This window comes from Alosa pseudoharengus, unplaced genomic scaffold (assembly GCF_046254945.1).
Source record: "Alosa pseudoharengus isolate Yale_2024_CS ecotype anadromous, Long Island Sound unplaced genomic scaffold, YU_APseudo_1.1 YU_APseudo_1.1_scf_20, whole genome shotgun sequence".
In the NCBI taxonomy this organism is placed as follows: domain Eukaryota; kingdom Metazoa; phylum Chordata; class Actinopteri; order Clupeiformes; family Clupeidae; genus Alosa; species Alosa pseudoharengus.
Genome location: NW_027468664.1, coordinates 6,962,890 through 6,985,286, shown reverse-complemented (window position 1 = coordinate 6,985,286; position 22,397 = coordinate 6,962,890).

Sequence of the window (22,397 nt, the reverse complement as noted above, 5' to 3'; positions counted from 1 at the left end):
TCAATTTACCATAGAAATATTGGTCATTGTTGAAGACAACTAGATGTGAATATCTTTTTTTCTAATTTTCCCTTCCTAAAACATCTGGGGGGCTGTATGAAACCTGCTGGTGGGCCTGATCTGGCCCCCGGGCCTTATGTTTGACACCCCTGTTCTAGACAGTTGTTATTTAGATAATTACACTCAAAACACAGCATAACAAGTTTACATTAGGTCTGGTCATAGCCTGCAGAATGAATAAAAAGTGGTATGTTACATACCAACCAATTAAGCTGAAATCGTGTGCCCCCATTAATTAACATACAGGCATGGTTTTAGTAAAATGTCTTGCATAATGTCTTAAGGAATATTTGCACTTTGTCTTGTCTGAAGTCCCATGTCTACCAATCATTTTGCTTATCGCAGACTGATGACAGCATTAATTATACAATATAATACACTAGCAAGACAACATCACACAAACCAAAACACTCATAGAAGACACATCTAAGAGCTTATAACACTGCACCCTGAACAGGATGGCCCAGAGTGTCCGCATATGGAAACTGCCTCCTCTCACAAATAATTACCCTAATTAATCTCTACCATTTGATCTGATGCATGGGCAATTAAGCTTGAGTGTATGCCCTGCATAAACTGTGCCTGTGTCAAGTGTTGTTGTACGACAATTAAGCATCCCTTTTTAGACTAAATGCTTTCATTCTGCCTGCTGTGGGGGACAGGTGACCTATCCTAAACAGCACGGCTCCCAGAGAGACAGGAGGAAGAGCGGGGAATAGTGGACGTCTATGGGATGAAAAGAGGAAGAGCAAAAAAAATGAGAGCCAGAGATTGAGACAGATTGAGACAGATTGCGAGGAGAGAGAGCGAGAGAGAGAGAGAGAGAGAGAGGAGTAGACATGTGTGCTTGTAATAACTATAGAAGAGGTGCTATGCTATATCTGTAGATCCCACACTAAATCATTCACACCTCGGATGGCTGGAGAAGCCTAATAGCTCTTAGCGTTGTAAGGGGGAGAGATAAGGCAGGCTGCAGCTGAAACCCACTTTCCAAAAGGACAAAGCAATATAGCTAAGGTCACGGAGCGCCGCACAGCTTTTTTTAAAGAGCGTATTAGCATTCGTTCCGCTCTTCTCCTTGGGACGTACAGACACAACGCAGCACAATCTCCAAGGTTAGCCACTCAGAGCCGGCTCAAATGTAACTTTCTGTCTACACCGACAACAGGAGTGCTGTCCTGTCATAAGTGATACGTTTCTAAACAACAAGCAAAACAGTGGCAGTCCCCCAGAGCAGAATATTTACTATTGAGAACTTTTTGAGAGTCTGTGGAGGTTCTACAGTGTCTCTTTGGAGACTCATGCTGTGAATAAACTCTGAGGAGTTGAGGAAGAGGAAAGAACAGTCTGTCCAGTTGAAGCCAGACTTGAGTGTTTCCCTTGAGTGAAAATATGCAGGCAAATATACAGTAAGAGAATAATTTCTAGTGAAATAATTTCTGTTGATTTGGTAAATAATTGCTAATTTAATTGGCAATGATTTGCAATAGGTTCCATAGACATTGTTTAACATTAATGCATTAATAATGAACATAAAATGTACAAATTATGACTAATGACAAAGTAATTGCTTGAGTCAATTTAAAGCATAATTTAATGTAAACCTTGAAATACCTTTTAAATAGGTTATGTGAATATGTGGTTCATAGGTGATTCAGAAAAGCTAAACAAGGAATAGAAATGAGATGAGGGAATAGACTTTGTAGATTCCAGTTAACTTAGCATTTAATTGTATTCACACTCAATGGGGATGGGGAGTAGTTTAATTTCACTGTGTGGTGCAGGTTTATTGTGTTTGTGTTTGTGTCTGTGTTTGTGTGTGTGTGTGTGTGTGTGTGTGTGTGTGTATGTGTGTGTGTGTGTGCGTGCACGCCTGCGTGTGTGTGCATCTGTGTGTGTTGCACCACATCTCTGCATGAGCCTACACCTCACTGACTCACTCATCACTTATCCCAGTGGGGCAAAAGCGCTCGGAGCGCACACTTTACTACTGCCAGCTAATTACCAGCAGCGTGCGCGCTCGTGTCCACGGCCCGCTTCACGGCTCAACAGCTGACGTGGCCCCGTGTTTGACTTTGGCCCTGATCGGGCACGTCGCACACTCACACACTCCCTTACTCTCACTACTCTCCGCGTGGCGCGCAGTGCTGATTTATGAGAAGTGTGACTTCTGGCGAGTGATTTATCCTCCCCCTGAGGTGGCGCGCTCGCCGTGCTTCTGGCTCGGCTCCACCTAGTGACCGCATCACCGTGCCACCGCGCTTTCGGCGAGTCAGAGCCCAGCGCAAGAAGCAGGCGACTTGTGTGTGTGTGTGTGTGTGTGTGTATGTTTTGGCAAGCGCCGCGCCCCCAGTGTCAGACTGAGCTGACATTCAGGACAAGCAATATTCGCCGGATGGCGTTTCTGTCTCGTTTCCAAAAATCTGGGCAGCCTTCAGGGCCAAGTGTGGCCGAGCCTCGAGATATCCCACTGAATATCGATGTTTGTGACGTTTACTACTGTTAATGGTTCTGGTGGCACTTGGACTTTCTAAAGCTCATGAAAGCCAAATCAGGCTGAGAGAGAGGAACAGACAGTGAGTGAGAGAGAGAGATAAAGAGAGAGATGGAGAGAGAAAAAGAGAGAGAGAAAGATATGGAGAGTGGGGGAGAGATGGAATAGAGAAGGGGAGAAAGAAAGAGTGAGAGAGAAAGAGAGAGAGATGGAGAGAGAAAAAGAGAGAGAGAAAGATATGGAGAGAGAGTGGGGGAGAGAGAGTGAGAGAGAGATGGAATAAAGAAAGGAAGAAAGAAAGAGTGAGAGAGAAAGAGAGAGCGAGTGAGATGGAAAGAGAGATGGAGAGAGAAAAAGAGAGAGAAAGATTGAGAGAGAGTGAGAGAGAGATGGAATAGAGAAAGGGAGAAAGAAAGAGTGAGAGAGAGAGTGAGATGGAAAGAGAGAGAGTAATTACTGCGGATAAACAACGTGTCTGCCTTCTGCGCTCGACCCCTGCAACAATAAGATCATAGATTTGCACTCTGCTTCAGCTACAAATCCCAGATGCAATTTCTCCCCTCTCCCAAGAGAGCGTAATCCCCAGACTACATGACTTGTACTCTGGACACTGGGCAGAAGAAAGGGAACAAGAGAGGAAGAATGAGAGAGGGAGGGAGAGAGCGAGCGAGCGAGGAAGATGGATGACGCAGGGGTAGGTAATAGGTCATGGAACAGAGTACAAAGGTATTACACATGCCTTTCTAGTCCTTACAACTAGCCCCTAACCAATCCACTCATGATGAAATGGGTGGATTTCTTTTCCGCAATCCATAGTGGTTTGCCTACCGAGTCCTCTATTACCTATATCCACCTTCATTACCTAAATCCACCTGCAGTATATATCACTTATAGCGAAGCTCATTTTCCATCTCCCCTTTGAGATGACATTGTTATACTCTTGCCATAGGAAGTTGTAAGCTGACAAGATCATAAATACATACAGGCAAGTTTGTGGGCACCCATATATGCATTGTATCATCAAAATATTCTCCACCATGGCTCTGGAAGACTAAAGCAGAGCAGTTCATTGCCTCTGTCAGTTCAGGTTTCAGTTCATAATGTAATACCAAAGGATATCTTATGATATTTAGACAGTCAATACACCAACACTTTATTGCATTAAATAAGTGTGGGAATCGATGTGCCAGGCTAGAAGTAAAGCTACTCAGAAAGGAATACTTGACACTAAGAAATATCACTGGCAATAAGCAGTCCAGACCCTCCAATAGATTGAGTGAAAAAAATGTTTAATGGACAGAGTGTCCACTCTACCGCAGGTTCCATTAGGAAAGATAGGTGTGATTTAGATACATTTTCTTTCCTGTACCTCAGAGTCACTGTATGTGTGTGTGTGTGTGTGTGCGTGTGTGTGTGAGAAAGAGAGAGAGAGAGACACGGGAGTGATGGAACATTATTGTGAGAGATAGAGGTTAGTTTAACACTTAGTACAGTAGAGTGTACAAAGTGTGCTTAGATAGAGTGGCGTGATGGTGATCAGAGTAGGATCCAGCATGAGCCCATGAAAGCCGTTGACACAGGCAGCCTCTGGGTCCTAAACCCCCCCGTGACACCTACTGGAGCCGCGGCAAACCGCCACTGTTGGAATACTAAAGGGCCTCATCAGTAGTGGGAGCAGCCTGTGGCAGCCAGAGATAGCTGGGAGCAGAGGCCCCAAACATTTATCAGCACAGGGCCAGACACGCACGCATGCACGCTCACCAACACACACACACACACACACACACACACACACACACACACACACACACACACACACACACACACACACACAGACAGACACAGACAGACACACACGCACACGCACACGCACACGCACACACGCGCGCACGCACACACACACACACACACACACACACACACACACACACACACACACACACACACACACACACACACACACACACACACACACACACACACACACAGACAGACACAGACAGACACACACGCACACGCACACGCACACGCACACGCACACACGCACACACACACACACACACACACACAAAGAAACAGCAGAGTATTAAAGTGGCAAAGTGTGTTACCCACTCAGCATTCAGCACTGCAAAGCCCTCAAACAGACAGTCTCACTCTTGGGGGAACAGCTAAACACACACACACACACACACACACACACACACACAAACACACACACACATACGTATGCGCGCTAGCAAACACACACCTTATTGCATACATAAGTGAAAAGAGCATGGCAACCCAGAGTGCAATCTGCACACAAACACGCACACACACACACACACACACACACACACACACACACACACACAACTGTGCTCTCTAAAGAGCATGACTAGATGGTCAGAGTGGACATCTTTGCGTCTCTGCTTTTAATAGTTCTTCCCCCAAACCTGAGGACGAGCTGACGTAAAACGCCATGTAATACACAAGAACAGAGCACTGAGTCACTGCTGTGTCACTGTATGCAGTAAACAGGCCAAGATGAGGTTATAGCCACTGTGTCAGTGTGTGTGTGTGTGTGTGTGTGTGTGTTTGCATATCTGCACGTGAATGCCTATATACATGGATACATCTGTGAAAATGCTTTCTTGCATCATCTAAGAATGAAAAAGACAGTTTATAACATGACAACCTTGAGAGCATCTTTGTGATATCATAAAATGTCCCATTGTGTGACACCACTTTCAAACTACTAACGTCCTCTGAACACAGAGGCTGTCGCGGGAGAAAGCCGCATCTATTAAATCTGCATCACCACTGCACTCCACTTGCGCTCATCTAGGCATTAGCACACGGTTAAATGGAAAAGTAACGCATTCCCGTACCTGCCCTGTGAGACTGCACACCGCCTCTAAAGACACAGAGAGTTTTGAACTGTTGTTGCTGAGCAATTTTAAACACATCACAAACAATAGACAAAGAGCCCTGGGAATCACTTAACATTAGAGTGCCCTGGAAGAACAGGGAAAGGGAAGAGCTAAGTGATTAAAATAAGTACTTTCTAACCATAGCTTACACACTTACTCTTTCTCTCCCTCTCTCTCTCTCTCTCTCTCTCACACACACACACACACACACACACACATACAGACACAAACACACACACACGGACACAGACACGCAAACACACGCACACACACACACACACACACACACACACACACACACACACACACACACACACACACGTATGACCATTGCGCATTGAATGGGTCTGCATTGACATTTTGGTAAATGCAATAAACCAGACATATTAAAGACAGCCTGGTGGCGACTCTGGGGTCTATGTTTACTAGGCCACCATGCTGACTCATAATGAATAGTGATTCATAATGAATAGTGATTCATTGGTGATCCACTCTAATGGCAAAGTAATGCATTCCCTCATGGGCTACTAGAATGAATAACCACTTACAGCATCTCATGACATTGAGTTTTGCTTTTCCATCAGAGATTTATTACAGGTCGCAGACATCTCGCAAGGAGCCACGAGAATGATTTGTAGTACATTTGCCTGGGCAGCATGGAGCCTGAAAGATCAGCAAAATTAAGCAGAAATGGTTGCCAGCACAGGCCGCCGCTTATGAGGGAGCTCTGTGTGGAGCAAGGGGATGGCAAACACACACACACACACACACACACACACACACACACACACACACACACACACACACACACACACACACACCTCAGAGAAACAGCAACTCAGTTTTGAGGGATATGTGATGTCAAGTGTTAATTCTGTTAAGGTAAATGTATGATAAAAATTCATTTATGCACCATATGCTAAGTTGTTCTTTCATACAGGTCACTTTGCTAAATATGAAAATGCAAATGAGCAGGGGACGGCCCTAAGGAGGCTAAACACTCATCTGTTTGTACTGAACTATATGAATGGGAGATAAAATCAATCTGAATGGGGACTGTGTTTGGCTTTGAACATTTGAACAATCCCTAACATAATCTATTTCTTTCTATAATAAGCATAGTATAGACTGAAACTGTCTATTCCTTTTGCTAAATGATTCACTGCCTGGAGTGACCCTAAATTCAAAACTCCCATTAGTGCATTGCAGTATAGTAGCACCTATTTTTTATTCCAAAATTCACAAAAAACTCATTAGTCGCAAATAATATTCATTACATTGTTATCTTTCTGTGTGTCCTTTGCTAGGTCATGTCTGCGTGCTCATCGGCAGGAGATTAAAGGCACAGGTTGATGGGTATCTCCACATCTGTGTAAACATCAGAGGCTGGCCTCCGTCTCTCCTCTCTCCTCTCTCTCTGCTCAAGTACACAGTGCAACGCTGTCCTCTGCGCCAGCTATTTCACACCACTGGAACACAACATGATGGCACTAACACACGCGCAAATCTCATCCGCTGCTCTGCCTGCACATTCACACACCCACAGTTTTGTGATGATTTCACGCAAAGGCACAGAATACAAATACACTCCCAAACACACAAGAACACAAATATACTCCCAAACACAGGTACATTCTCTTTCTCTCTCTCTCTCTCTCTCTCTGACACACACACAGCAATACATCTATTCTCTGAGTCTCTCTATCTCTCTCACATGCACACCCACACATCTCAATCTCATTCACACACACACACACACACACAGACACACACACACACAAAAGAGATATGCAACACAGACGCACAACCCCACACACACACCCAACCCCACACATATAGATTGTTTCGCACGTGTGTGCAGCTCTAGGCATGCTCCATAAGGCTGACCCTTGCCTTCTTCTACTAATCCACGCTGACCTTATTCAAGCGCTCATTACAGTCATGTGACCAGCGCAGGATTGAACCCCACATGGGATTGAACAATGAGCATTTGATGAATCCCCTGCCTGGCCTGCACTCTGACAAAGCATTCCCCCTGCTTTAGCTGGATCTCCCCACCACACACAACTCCATATGCGCCACCTTACATTACTACAGAGCACACTGCTCACAACACACTGTCTTGCATACAATATCATCAGAGGAGATATGAGTCCATTTCAACTGACATTTTTAAAATGACAAATGAATCACAGACAGCCATTGCTTTCTTTAGAAATGTCAAATGATGCACAGCTAATATTTCAAAGGGAAATCGGGACACAGACAAATCACAAAACACTCTGACGCCCAATACACCAGAGCGTCAGGTTTGAACTATAATTTCATGAGGAATGTTTATGAAAAGATCTCATGAAAAGTAAGTATTCCTTCCAGTGCACTAGTATTCTGTCGCCCTGTCATATATGTCATATACATATATACACTGTCATATTCAGCATACAAATTCACTGGAGTGATGGTCAGAGATCACACTAATAAATGAATATCCTTCAAACATGGACATATTAACTCCTCTGAATGAGGGAGCAATCATCTTATCTTCTCTGGTTTACCCTCTACTTTAACTATTTATATTAGATGTTATTTTTATGTGATTTGATTTAAATACTGTATAACGCTACTGTATATTGCTGACGTTGACTAATATTTCTTCTTAGACAATAGACAAAATACATTTTTGAACAGTGGTCAACTAATTGACCCTATACTAAGGTGAAAGAGAAATGTTGCAGTTATCAATCAATATGAAGAACTGCAACAGCTCTCAAAGAGACAGCTTATGGCTGCAATGGAAATGATGGACTCTTGACATACATCTCTCATCATGTATCATCAGCCAATGCCTGTAATCAATCACAGATGGCATTAAGTTCTTTTAGAGATTGATCTTTTAAGTGATTATTCTAATATTCCATTTTTTCCCGTTTGCAATCAAAGTTACTCACATTTTCACTTACAATATTGTGCCATGTTTGTCTTTTGTAGAACACACATTGGTTTATCAAATGCATCTTTGAGTTTAATGCATTCAAAAATAAATTAGTTTCTACATCACAATCTTATTAATCAATTGTTCATAACTGTGGTTTTATTGTTTTAAAGTTGATCTTGTGTTCTCATCTTTGGTCTATCAAGAAATCTATTGAATTTATACTTCACCAGGTTAAGTACCATTTAAAATAAATCAATAGATAGATAAATGAAAACTTCCACAACCAGTAGGGCAGACACCCTCAGTTTACATGTGATCATGCGACAGAAAGATGCTGAGGGGCATGGGGACGTTGTGTGAATCCTGGCCCCTTCCAGCACACAGAGCACTGACCTTGATGCTGTAATCATCTGCTCGGAGATTAACCTCCATCCTCTCCACTTTCCCCAAAGGCCCCGGCTCAATGGCCCGCGGCTCCCCAGCCCTGGCTGCCCGCTCCCTGGGTAACCTGCTCTCCAGGCACCCCCTGCAGCAGGGCCACGCCTCTAATCCACAGTGTAATCATGCAAGCTGTGAATTCTGTTGCTTTAACTGGACCGGCTTATGTAATGACCCCACAGGCACTTCATCGTGGTCAGAGCTGGGCAGCATTTCTGATATACTGCATGCATTTAAATGGGTGTTTGAACTATAAAATAGCATCTTTTTAACTTGCATTTGAAGGGTCTTAGTATTCAGTATTAAAAATACAGAGAATTCTTTCCCCAAAACTGCATACATGATTATGTGATGCGCATGCATCTCCATGCATCTTTGAGAAATAGAATGGTGTACTGAGCGCATTGCCCATGGGAGTCTGCAAGGACAAGTGGCAAGAGAAAGATTTATGAGTCATTTGTCTGCTTTGATTCAGTGTAAAAGACCAATTCATAGTGTAGGCACCAAGAACCGCTCAACAAAAACTGACGTGAAAGTGACAATCTGACATAAAAATGACTGATCTAGCGAGGTGCAGACCATGTCACCTGCATGTAAATTATTGAGTGTAGGCACTGAAAGTCTGCTCTCGATTGGATGACAAGAAATTTGATTCTGTTTTTTTGCCTTGACATGTTATGGTTATCTAACTTAATTTGTCTGGCTTCATGATACGGTGCTTCTCAATACAAGTTTGTTATGTGCCTAGTTAAGCTGTGAAAAGCTGTCAAATATTATAACTTGTAAGATGATATCATGTTGCCTTGGATATATAGTATCTCTCTATATAATATAGTTTAATTTGATACATTTACACTCCTACTACTTCAGTAATTTGAGTATTGCACAGTGTATATCAGAAAGTACTATATTTCAACCCCTGCATTAGTGTTGCAGCTGAAGCAGCGCTACATTTGGCTTGGCAATAATTCAAGTGTTCCAGAAAAGCCATGGCATTTGATGAATGGAGGACTGGAACAGTCAAGAATCAAAACCAAAGAATTGCAATAATTAAAGTTACATTTGCTTGCCCAGCAGCTATTAACTCCACTCATGTACACAGAGTGCAATTCTGAATCAAATGAAATTCACATAGATTGCTCAAAGTTTGCAGATTGCATTACGTCTTGTGTGAGACAGAGCTCCTTCTGCAATGGCTTTCAAACCCAGATTTCACACTGAATCTCAGTTTAGTTTAACAGTCGGTCTTTAGAATTTCTGAACACCTGCAACACAACTTTGGAACGCTCTTCCCCAGACAGTCCCTTTCTCCAGGTCCATCTCCCCTGGTGGATTTGGCTCAGAGGAGCACCTGTCTGCTGTCTGTTTGTCTGTCTGTGTCCCCCTCTGTGGTCCATCAGAGTGACCTGAAGCCCGGCAGAGGCACACATCAATATCATCCACTTAAGCAGATGGACGGCTAAGGTGCACTGCCACAGTGCATTAGCCTCATGGACTGACACACACTCACCCAGGCTGGCCGGCCAGCCAGCGCCCACCCACCTCTCCATGCACATCACACACGCAGAAAAACACTCAGCCCGACAGACACGTCACACACCGGCACACTCCACAAACACACACTGGCATCTACATTCATATCGCGCACTGACACGCTCACTGAATAAACAGTGACACCCTCGCCGTGCCAAACACACACAAACTTGGACATTCATGTCACACACCAACACACAAACTTCATTTTTTACAGCCCAGCAAGTGAACATCACATTTCTACAGGCCAGCAAGTCCAAATAACCTTCAATAACGGTATTGGTAAGTAAAATAACAACCATATTCATCACACTAACTCAAAATATGCCACTCTTTAACTCTTGAACCCCAATATCACACTGCAAAGAGTCAGAGGTGGAGAAGTCCAGCTTCAAAAAGTAAGAAGTCCTAGATGTTTTGATTCTACCTGTGCACTTAACAAAGGTGACTTCACTAATTACATAATTTACCCGGCTGAAGAGTTATTAGAATCAAATCCTTTAGTGAATGGAACACAGTGCCTATGAAAAGTATTCACCCCCTTGGATATTTCCCCTTTTACTGCTAACTAATTAAAAATATATAATGCAAAATAAGTGATTGCATAAATATTCACCCCTCTTCAAGTCAAGATGCACCTTTGACCACAATTAAAGCATGAGGCCTGCGGATAGGTCTCAATTAGGCTTGCACATCTGGATACTGCAAATTTACTCAATTTTTCTTTGCAAAACTGCTCAAGCTTTGTCAAGTTAGAAGGGGATCGGGTGTGAACAGCCCTTTTCAAGTCCAGCCACAGATTTTCTATGGGATTGAGGTCTGGGCTTTGACTCAGCCACTCCAGAACATTCATCTTGTTGTCTTTAAACCATTTCTGTGTCGTTCTCGCTGAATGATTCGGCTCATTGTCTTGCTGGAAAGTAAATCTTCTCCCAAGTTCTCTTGCAGACTGAATCAGATTGTCCTCCAGGATTTCCACATACAGTTCTGGAAAAAATTCTGATATCATCCTACGGTTGCTGAGTGACATTCAAATGAGTTGATGGTCATATTCAAAATTAAGAGACCACTGCAAATTTGAATTTGACCGTCAACTCATTCAAATGGCACTCAGCAACTATAGGATGACATTAGAGAAATATGCAGTGGTCTCTTAATTTTTTCCATTAAAAAAATCATTCTTTTCATCATTTTCCATTGCTGAATTCATTCTACTTTCAAGCCTTCCAGGGCCTGTAGTCGAGAAGTGTCCCCACCATCACCATGCTTCAAATTAGGGATGGTGCGTTTTTGTAGATGTGCAGTGTTTGGTGTCTGCCAAACATAGCATCTAATCTGCTACAATTTGCTTTCATTTGATATTAAAGAGGACATTTTTGTCAATATTATAACAATTACAAATTAAATTGATCAAGATTCCATTTATAAGAGCAGTAAAAGGGGAGTAAATAAGTTTTATAGACACTGTATATGGTAGGAAATGTACTTTCTAAAGACTGCAAAGAATCTCAAACAGCCGTAGATTAACACACCCTTTTCCTGCACACACCAGCCACTACCATGCTCTGTATGCACAAGGATTAACAGCCCCACTGCAGTTTCCAATTTGAAGTGTTACATGCAATTGAATTATAGATGGCATGAATCTTTCATTGTTAGCTAATGGATTCCACAACTGCACACAACTGGGTTTGACTGGACGCTGGGCTCACATGAGGGATGCACAAAGCCCCATATGTCAGAGGCGGGGGGATAATGCTACTTTGAGTAATCTTGGCTAATATATCCCCACTGAGTGCACAGAGATGGATCCTGCAGCCTCCATTTATGAGATATTGCAGCCTCTGATATGAGATGGGACAATTATGAAGCATTAGGCTCTGTCAATCTCATCTGATGCCTGGTCTTGGGGTAAATACTAATACATTTGAGCCTGGAGACCACATGTTTAACCCAGGACAGCCAACAGCTGAAACTGTTAGTGGAAATGGAACTATTGGAGTCAGTAGAGTCAGTGCTATTAGGACAGGAAACCAATAATTATAACAGGGTCGATTTGAACTCCCCATTGTGACATATTGAGCTCTGTAATGGTATAATGGCCATAGCCCACTGGTTCGTGTTGCATTGTTATTATTTGAGAACTTTTACTGACTCTTCACTTTGTCACTTGTGTTTAGCTGTTTAAATCTCAAAACTGTAGTCCAGCTGGTGAAATGTGGGTAGACCTACCAACTGGCTGGCATAGGTTAAAATGGAATGCCCCATGTTTTTGCTCAGTAACGATAGTGAAAAAAGATAAAGTCAGAAAAAGTTGGCAAAAATGAAAGTGCCGACAACCGTGTTTATTACAAAAATGAAGTTGAGGTACTTAGTCCTGGTTTGTCTAGACTGGCTCAGCTAAGAGGTCAGGCTAACATGTGGTGTGATGGGGTAAATGTATAAGCATTCAGTAGCCAGGAAAGAAAAGAAGAACCATCATCAATCATTGAGATCTGATTATGAAGTGATAGTATGATGGATCATGCACAAATACACCAATCTCACGGAAAAATCAATTTGGCATATCCCCAAACTGTGTGAAAAAAACAAGACATCAAGGCACTCGCTACCCAGACACTCCACTTGAAAACGCTTCCATTTCAAACGCCTCAAAACCAGCGTGAAAACATCTGTGCTTCTCTCCAAAAACACTTTGTCTTTACATCTCAAAAGTGGATTATGGCACGTGATGACGCCCGGCTCAATCATCCCCATGTTGTTCTCAAAGTACAGCATGCAAAACCCACGCTTCTGTTGCCTTTATGGAACATTCACCATGAAAGCGCCAAACCGCACCAGGCAGATGGAGGAGAGAGCCCCCCAGAGAGGGCAGCCCCAAGGGGGGGGTATATGGGGGCTATGCGGAGGGTGGAGTGGGGAGCCCCAGGGGGGATATGTGGGGGTTATGCGGAGGGTGGAGGGAGTTGCGGGCGGAGGTGGCAGGGTCAGGCTACTCACTGGATGATGGTGAAGACCCCCAGCTCATCCTCGGCCCGATCCATGGCGCCGCACCGGCACAGAGGGGGGCAACCAGCTCCTGTCCCACACCACGCGTCCTCCTCTCAGCACCAGCCAACAAGCTCTCCTCCTCCAGATCAGACTCCCACTAACTCTCCCTCCCTCTCTCTCTCTCCCTCCCTCTCTCCCTCTCTCTCTCCCTCCCTCTCTCTCTCTCTCTCTCTCTCTCTCTCTCTGTCCCTCCCTCTTTTTTGCTTTCTTTCTTTTTTTTTTGCTTCCTATTTCTCCTCTGTGCGGTGCCAAATGTTCCAGCTTAGCTCGGCACCGCCAGTGATGGATTTAGCGGGACATCTGGGCCAGTCAGGATAAAGCATCCGCACACACACACACACACACACAAACATACACACACACACACACACACACACACACACACACACACACACACACACACACACACACACACACACACACACACACACACACACACACACAAGTGCAAGTGAGGGCCAGTGTCCTGCGGGAGTCAACGGCCATATAACTCTCCTTTGACCCCCCACCCCTACTATGCCTTTGCACTGACACAACATTATTACAGTAAGGGAGAGGGAGGGGGGGGGTGAGAAGAAGGGAGGAGGGAAAGAAAGATGGAGAGATACAGGGATGTGAGGAGGGAGGGGAAAGGAGTGAAGAGTGGTTGAATGAGAGAAAAACAGAGAAAGAGAGATATGGAAGATTGAATGAGAGATGAGGAAAATAACTGAACACTTGCCAGGAGAGGTAATAGACAGAGTGAGAGAGAGAGAGAGAGAGGGAGAGAGAGAAAAAAATAACTCAAAACAATTCTGTTCTTGATATTTTTCATTTTGTTGTATTTTATACTTTAGTCGGCTTTAGCAATATTGTAACTTTTACAGTTATGCTGATAAAGCTCAGCTCATTGAATTCAAATTTGAAAGTGTGTGTGTGTGTGTGTGTGAGTGTGTGTGTGTGTGTGTGTGTGTGTGTGTGTGTGAGAGAGAGAGAGAGAGAGAGAGGGAGAGAGAGAGAGAGAGAGAGAGAGAGAGAGAGAGAGAGAGAGAGAGAGAGAGAGAGAGAGAGAGAGAGAGGGAGAGGGAGAGGGAGAGGGAGAGTGTGTCCGCACAAGACGAACAAAGGGAAAGAAAGATAAAATGAAAGTGAGGGAAAAACATGGGTCAGTGAGAGACACAGATAGGAAGAGGATCAATGCTTGAACAGCTGTGCCCACTCACACTCACACACACACACACACACACACACACACACACACACACACACACTCACACTCACACTCACACTCACACTCACACTCACACTCACACTCACACTCACACTCACACTCACACTCACACTCACACTCACACTCACAACAACAAAGCTGTCCACGTTGGAGTGAGGACAGAACAACAAGCTTGGGAGCAATTGCCTCTCACCGGTGGCTGTGCGCGCCCAATGGGCCCTTAAGGAGAAATACGAGCTGTCTAATGAAGTGCAGAGAAACATGCACTCCTGCCTCATGATGGAGAGAGGCGTGGCGTGGCGTGGCGTGGCGTGGCGTGGTGTGGCGTGGTGTGGCGCGGCGTGGTGTGGCGTGGCGTGGCGCGGTGTGGTGGGACTCACCCAGCACTGTGGCGAGGCACAGAGAGGGATGCTGGGAACCACTGCTACTATCTTAATGATACATCACACTGCTGAGGCGGAGGCACCGACTTCTGTTTAATAAGGGGTGAAGAATACATTTAGGCTGTGAGTTGTCAAAAGCTATATCATGTGGGTTGTATATTTTGTAAGGAGTGTGCAGCAGAGCTGCTGTTGAGGCGGAAGGGGCTGCATTAAACTGCATCTGCTGTGATCCTATAGACCCCGACCCCTAGGAAGGATAATAAGGCCATGCATAATATGTGCTTGTAAAAATAGTTAAATAGAGATGTGTTATAAGAGGCTGTGGTACTGGTGATTTAGATTAATATTGTATGGAGCTTATTTAAATCCATTCCACTCTAGTAAAGTGATGATGACACCTTATTTCAGGCTAACTGGAATAATCTAGCTAACAGGAATAGAATTGCTCAGCAGAGATGTGCATATAGATTATCCTTAAACATCAGACTATACAGTGCATACAGAAAGTATTCACAGCGCTTCAGTTTTTCCACATTTTGTTATGTTTCAGACTCTTCTTCAAATTGTATTTATTTTTTTCTCACCAATCTACACACAATACTCCAACACCCCACAAAAACACTAGAGTTTGGAGTGTTTTGTAAATGTATAAAAACAAAAGACTGAAATATTCCATTAACATATGTATTCACACCTTTTGTTATGACACTTGCCATTGAGCTCTGGTGCATCCTACTTCTATCAATGGTCCTTAAGATGCTTCTACAACTTGATTGGAGTCCACCTGTACCTAAATGAATTCACTGGACATTATTAGGAGAGGCACACATTTCTTTATATCAGGTCTCACAGTTGATGGTGTATGTCAGAGTGAAAACCAAGCCACGAGGTCGAGAGAATTGTCCGTAGACCTGCGAGACAGGGTTGATGATGGAGGCTACCGTGCTCTTGGGCACTTCCAATGCTGCAGACATTTTCTTGTACCCTTCCCCAGATCTGTGTCTTCACAACACCCTGTCTCGCAGGTCTACGGACAATTGTAAATGGAATATTTCAGTCTTTTATTTTTATATATATACATTTACAAAACACTCCAAACACTTGCTTTTTTGTGGGGTGTTGGAGTATTGTGTGTAGATTGATGGATTTTTTTTTTTATTGAATCCATTTTAAGATGAGTCTGAAACATAACAAAATGTGCGCTGTGAATTCTTTCCATATGCACTGTATGTATAGTCTGATGTTTTTAAACGCACCGCTCTTAGCTTAGACAAAAGAAAGAGAATGTGAAAGTGCACATCTTTTTCAGGTTCATCCTCCGGTCAGAATATCACTAAGTCGGCTGAGTTAGCCTCAAGGGATACACTATGGTACAACAAAGTCACACAATGAAAGATACTGAATTGAAGAGAATTGAAGAGGGGCAAATGTTTCAGACACAAGGTGAACGCATCTATTGCACTCATACCCCTTTTGGCCTCAGAAACCTTTTAGTTTAGTTAAGCGCAGGCATGCACGTCTCATTGGAGTTTCACCTTAAACTGAACACACTAATTATCATTACACAATGCATATCCTACTAGCATATTCTTACATTTGGATCATAATGATGATACAGGCAAGTTACCTCGGAACGAAGTGGGTTGGCATTGGATGGAGATCTTCAATGTTTTAATGAGAGAGCAACTCACAATTCCACCTTTTCCCTGCATGCAAAAGTTACACGTCGCTTGTTCACATATTTTATTTACACTGGACTGAATTATAAAAGCACCAAAACAACTTTTATACTGAAATACAATTAGATAAAGCTTTTCTTGCATGTGCATCTTTAGAATAAATCAGACTACAATGTGTGTGTGTGTGTGTGCTTGTGTGTGTGTGTGTGTGTGTCTGTTAGAGGATGCAGGCTGCAGAGTGCTTAGTGTTCAGTGGCCTGGCAGAGAGGCCCTGTGAGCGGCTGAACACAGCGTTGATTACTCACTGACGCGCTGCAACACAGAATTACCCATCTGGAGCGGCCGCTCTTACATAACACACAGTTTCAGAGAAAACACACACACACACACACACACACACACACAACCAACCCCCACCCTACACATACACATACAAACAAGATGAAACCACTAATAAGAAGCAGCTATTTAGTTCACTCATCCAGTCACAGTTTCAATGAGACTGCTTTTATGTAATTGATTGTGGCTTTAGGGGAGTTCTGGCTTTTGTCATTGTTTTTGTTTCTCTCTCTCTCTCTCTCTCTCGCCCTGTCACTGCAGAGAGTCCTCTCAATCCCAGCCAGTGCATGTGGTGCGGAAGCCCTGGCCTCCTTATTCTCTATGCACTCTTAATCTCTGTCCCCTGTGGTTCTGGGGGCGCTCACTTGGGCTTGGAGGCTTGAAGTCGAGTGGAAGGAGTTAAAACATTAACACGGGCTGTTGGAGCAATAGAGGCGCTGAGCTCTGTAGATTTGTTGATTGGGTGCAGCAGTGGGGTAATACACATTTGAGGTTGATGCTAAATATCTAGCCTTGATGCCCTCTTGTCCGCCTGTCTGCATGCATTAATCATTGGAGATGTCTGAGATTTTTTTAAATGTATATTGGAATTTATTAACTCATTTGTATATATACAAATATAATGACTCTTTCTCTCTCTCTGCATATCTGTGTAAGCAAATACAGCTGTGTACTGAAGTTATTTAAAAAAAAAGGAAATTCCTCTGCCCAAACAAGGAAATTTTCTGTGGAATTTTAAAGACACATTTACAGTACTTCAAATGATATTTACAAAGCTTTGTTTGTGCTCTTCTTAGATTGAGCTCACTCCTAAGGGGCCGTAAATATGGCATACATTACAGAGACATGCTCCATCAAATCATTTCACAAGTCAATTGACATGAAGCCCTGATCAACTACTTCAAACAATGCATATATGTCTACATTACAAGCATTGGAAAATGAGGTATTTTCACATAACGGCTGTTTACAAACAAAAAGACAATGTCATGTAGAGTCATGTCATGTCTTATGTTGTTTGTTGATGATTAAATGAGCCTGCACATTCACTAATGCTGCTGTTATGTAACTGAAAAGCAACTGGTTTAACTAAATCATTAAAAACAAAAAAATATTTTGGGATGTTTTCAAAATGTCAATGTCCTTGAACAGAAGACAACTGTCCTTAGACACTACTGTAATGATTGACAACCAGCAAGAGACTACAGCAACATCAAAACACATGTCTTTGCTTTCTAACAATTTTCCTTTAACAAAAATTACACCATACAAAAGAATTAAGATTTAAAAAGCACCGTTGGTTTGGATGTGGTTTACATATGACGTCAGCTTACCCTAGTTAAAACTTCCATAAAACCAAAATTGTTTTATGGAAGTTGTGATAGCTATCAATGTTTGACATGATCCTACTTTTGCTATGGTATTAACATGTTCATGTAACTTTGGAACTTATAAACATAAACAAGTTACTTTATGGCTCAGTAGACAAATATATTTACCAGTGAAAATGCCAATATGGTAACAACTTCATGGATTGTCCCACACTTTTTATCATCACTGCACATGTGAATCATAGATGCCAAGTGTTGGCAGAGAGGACCAATCATCCTTCAAAATCTAGTTTTATTTGTGATCATTTTGGTCAATGACTAGAGCCATGACTGTATTTCAGCACTTCGGGAGACTGAACTGCCACTATTGTATTTTGGGCAGACACGCTCTATTTCTGACGGGATCACATCCTCAAAGCAATGGAGAAGAACATCAGAGGGCTAAGACTGCCCTGAAGGGGACGAGACTGCTGTCCGCCTAAAGAGGGCCGAGAATCCCCGGTAGGCTGTTCTGTTACACACACACGCGCGACAGGAAATCAATTAGTGAAGTGACATGATGAAAGAGGCCCCTGAGCTTTCTGCAAGATGGAGCATTTTCATGACCAAGCCTGTTGTGTGGTAGTGAGTGTGAGTGAGTGAGTGAGTGAGTGAGTGAGTGAGTGAGTGAGTGAGTGAGTGAGTGAGTGAGTGAGTGAGTGAGTGAGTGTGTATTTTTAGAACAGTCAAAGCCAGCTATTGTCATGGGGTTGATCAGTGCATTCACACCAGCAGTGCAGTCATGCAGTCGTCCATAAATCCATATTACCGATTGTGTCAAAGACAGATTGCCAAAGTCTACCAATTGACCCACCTCTTACCGCTAGCACAACAGCACTGCAAGATTCACGGCTGTGTGATCATCCAGGATACAATAGGTCACGCACATTTCAATGGATACAGTAACTCACATCAGGGACATAAGCCCGAAGAGATAAAATAGCTCCACATAAGCATGAATTAGTCTGCGTTGACTCTGTTGGAATTAATGCGGTCAAACTGTATCTAATTACTCTTCAATTCCCAGATAGCTGCAATCTTACTGTTTACATTGGCACTTCTAGCCACTAGCAAAACAACCTGACTCCACTGTGCTACTTATAAAAGTCAAACTGTAAATGATGACAGCATCGTGCATAAGATAGACACAGGAGGTGGTATATGATGATTAGATAAAGCACTGTGTATAGGATCATGGCAGAGTAAAGTAGTGAGTAGATGATTAGAGGGGAACAGGAGGGCAGAGTATTACTGTAGAGAATATAGTCATTTGAGATCGTTCCCCTGCTCCATCTATACTTAGCCGTTCTGTTGCACATCCTCTCAGGTTAATGTCTATCTTAAACACAGGAAATGCCAGAGGCATTTTATATTGATCAGGCCGATTTACATCAACATTTCCTTTCTATTGTGTGAAAATGAAATGAGAAATTGAACAGAGGGGCTGGAGTGGAAAAAAAAAAGAAAAGAGGGGAAGAGAAAGTGATTGTCTGTGAGAAGCGTGGACTGCAATTAGAGTTCTCTCCTAAGAGGATGAAAGGGATCAATGCTGGAATCGACCCCACAAGCTGCCGGGCCTCAGTGACATGATGTGAATAAGCCCATCAAATCTCTTTCGCTCCCTCACTGCAGCGGAGCCAAATGCCACTGCTGGACCGCACCGCACCGCTCGCCTGCCCGTCCACTTCTCTCCACAAATGGGCAAGACTGAAACATGACCTGGCATGTAATGTGTGAACGGACAAATGCAAATAGGTGAAAAATACGGGGTTGTGATGTGCAACTGTGTAGGGCTAAGATGACGATGGTTTTTGTTTGTAATCTGCAGTTTTGTAGTCGCTGCAAAAACCTAAAGTTGGAAGCCATTAAGTGTGTGATTGTGTGTGTGTGTTTGCGCGTGTGTGCGGCCTCGGCTGAGGTTAAATCTGCCATTTGTTTGGTTTTCTGACATTTCTATAATCACGATCATGAGTATGTTCACCACAGCCTGTATGACTGCAATTCTAGTGCAACGCAACCTTTTTGGTTTGGAAGCATGAAGTCTGTTCAGGGAGACTGAGTAGCTCTTCAAGCTTTCGAGAGAGAGAGAGCTGAAGGCAGACCTCTTTCAGGACACTCGGGGGGGGGACGGACCACAATTCCACACCAAATACACGTGTCCCGACGAGAGACCATGTGGGGACTTCAGAGAGTCCTCAGAGGGAGTCGGGCGCCGGATCTAATGCGCGCTCTGCCTCAGTCCTCCCGCCACTCTCTGTAATGGTGATAAATGGATTTGTGGACGCGAGGTGGGTGGGAGAGATTAAAAGGACGGGTGCAGCAGCAGCGGTGTGTGTGTGTGTGTGTGTGTGTGTGTGTGTGTGTGTGTGTGTGTGTGTCTGGGCCGCTGTGACCACGGGTGAAATCAGACGCGTAAACACTGGCAGAGTAAGCGGAGAGGAGCTGTGCACACGTGCTGGGTGCCGGCAGCCCCTGCCTGTCCTCATTAGCACACTGCTGGAAATATCGATCGGCTCGGCCGGCTCCTCTCCCCCCCCGCCTGCCACGCGCATTAGCCAGTAATGGCCGCCGTGCACTAACGGCGCTGATGCACAGGGCCTAAATGATGGAAACAGGGAGGAGAGAGGGGATACAAACTGGGACTCCACAACAGCGTCATCAAGCTAGAGGTGAACACTGATGATGTTGGATGGAGGCCCATTAAGGATCACATGTCCTGCACATAACGGCTTAACCCCTAGCACACACTCACCCACAAACACACACACACACACAGTTAAGTCAATGGGACTGGGCATCCTGCTGTTAGGTATGGGTGTTTGAGAAGCAGGGTCTTAAGTCTGGGCTGATTAGCTTGGCTTGCCTCCTCGGAGAGTAAAATAACCACTTAAGAGCTTCACACTACTGTGAGCCTCCACCCCATCAGACTACTGTGAGCCTCCACCTCACCACACTACTGTGAGCCTCCACCTCATCTCCACCTCATCACACTAGTGAGCCTCCACCTCATCTCCACCTCATCACTACTGTGAGCCTCCACCTCATCTCCACCTCATCACTACTGTGAGCCTCCACCTCACCACACTACTGTGAGCCTCCACCTCATCTCCACCTCATCACTACTGTGAGCCTCCACCTCATCACACTACTGTGAGCCTCCACCTCATCACACTACTGTGAGCCTCCACCTCATCACAGTCATTCACTTCAGGGAGACCACCGTGGCCTCACACACACAGCAAACACATCAACACCACCAGCAGCCCCCCAAACCAGTAGTTTAGCGGAGACGGTAAACAGCTTACCATCACCATCACACAGTTCACTTCCATGCTTACCCGCAACCTGTAAGGCTAACCGGTAGGGCTGCACAAGTAGCTTCTTGGCTACAGAGGAATTTTCTGTGTAGGTGAAAAGCCTAGAGTACATAAGTCATACAGAGGTTGTAGGATTTGTCATTATCGAGAAACCACTCAGCTTCCAGCGTCGACCATGAAAGCAATACTTGCTCTGACACAGCTTTCATTCTCAGCCCCTCAAAGCTCTTGAACTCCTGCAAAGGACTTCATGCTTGTTGCACGCTCTTGCAAAGGAAAATCCTGAAAATACATTCCTCTAGTAAGGTTTTATGATAAAAAAATATCATATCATAAATATGATTAAAAATAATTTAATAAATATCACAACCAAGACCAACCTCTCTGTTCCTCACAAGTACAGGCCCTTAAGCATCAAGAAGATTCATTCTGAACCACAAGTCGCATCACTGCTGAACCACCGTCAGACCACAGCAGCAGCCCTGCAGACCGAAGGGAGTCTACTCACTCTGGCTCGTCCTTGGCCTCTGTGTCCAGCCATCCCACATCGGCCGCTGTCAGATCAGTCGCAGTCAGAGGCTCAGTGTCGCTGACACTATCAGGCTCCATGATGGAGAGGTGCAAAGCTTCTGGATGACACGCCGTGAGGCAAAAAGGACTGAGAAGACAGACAGAG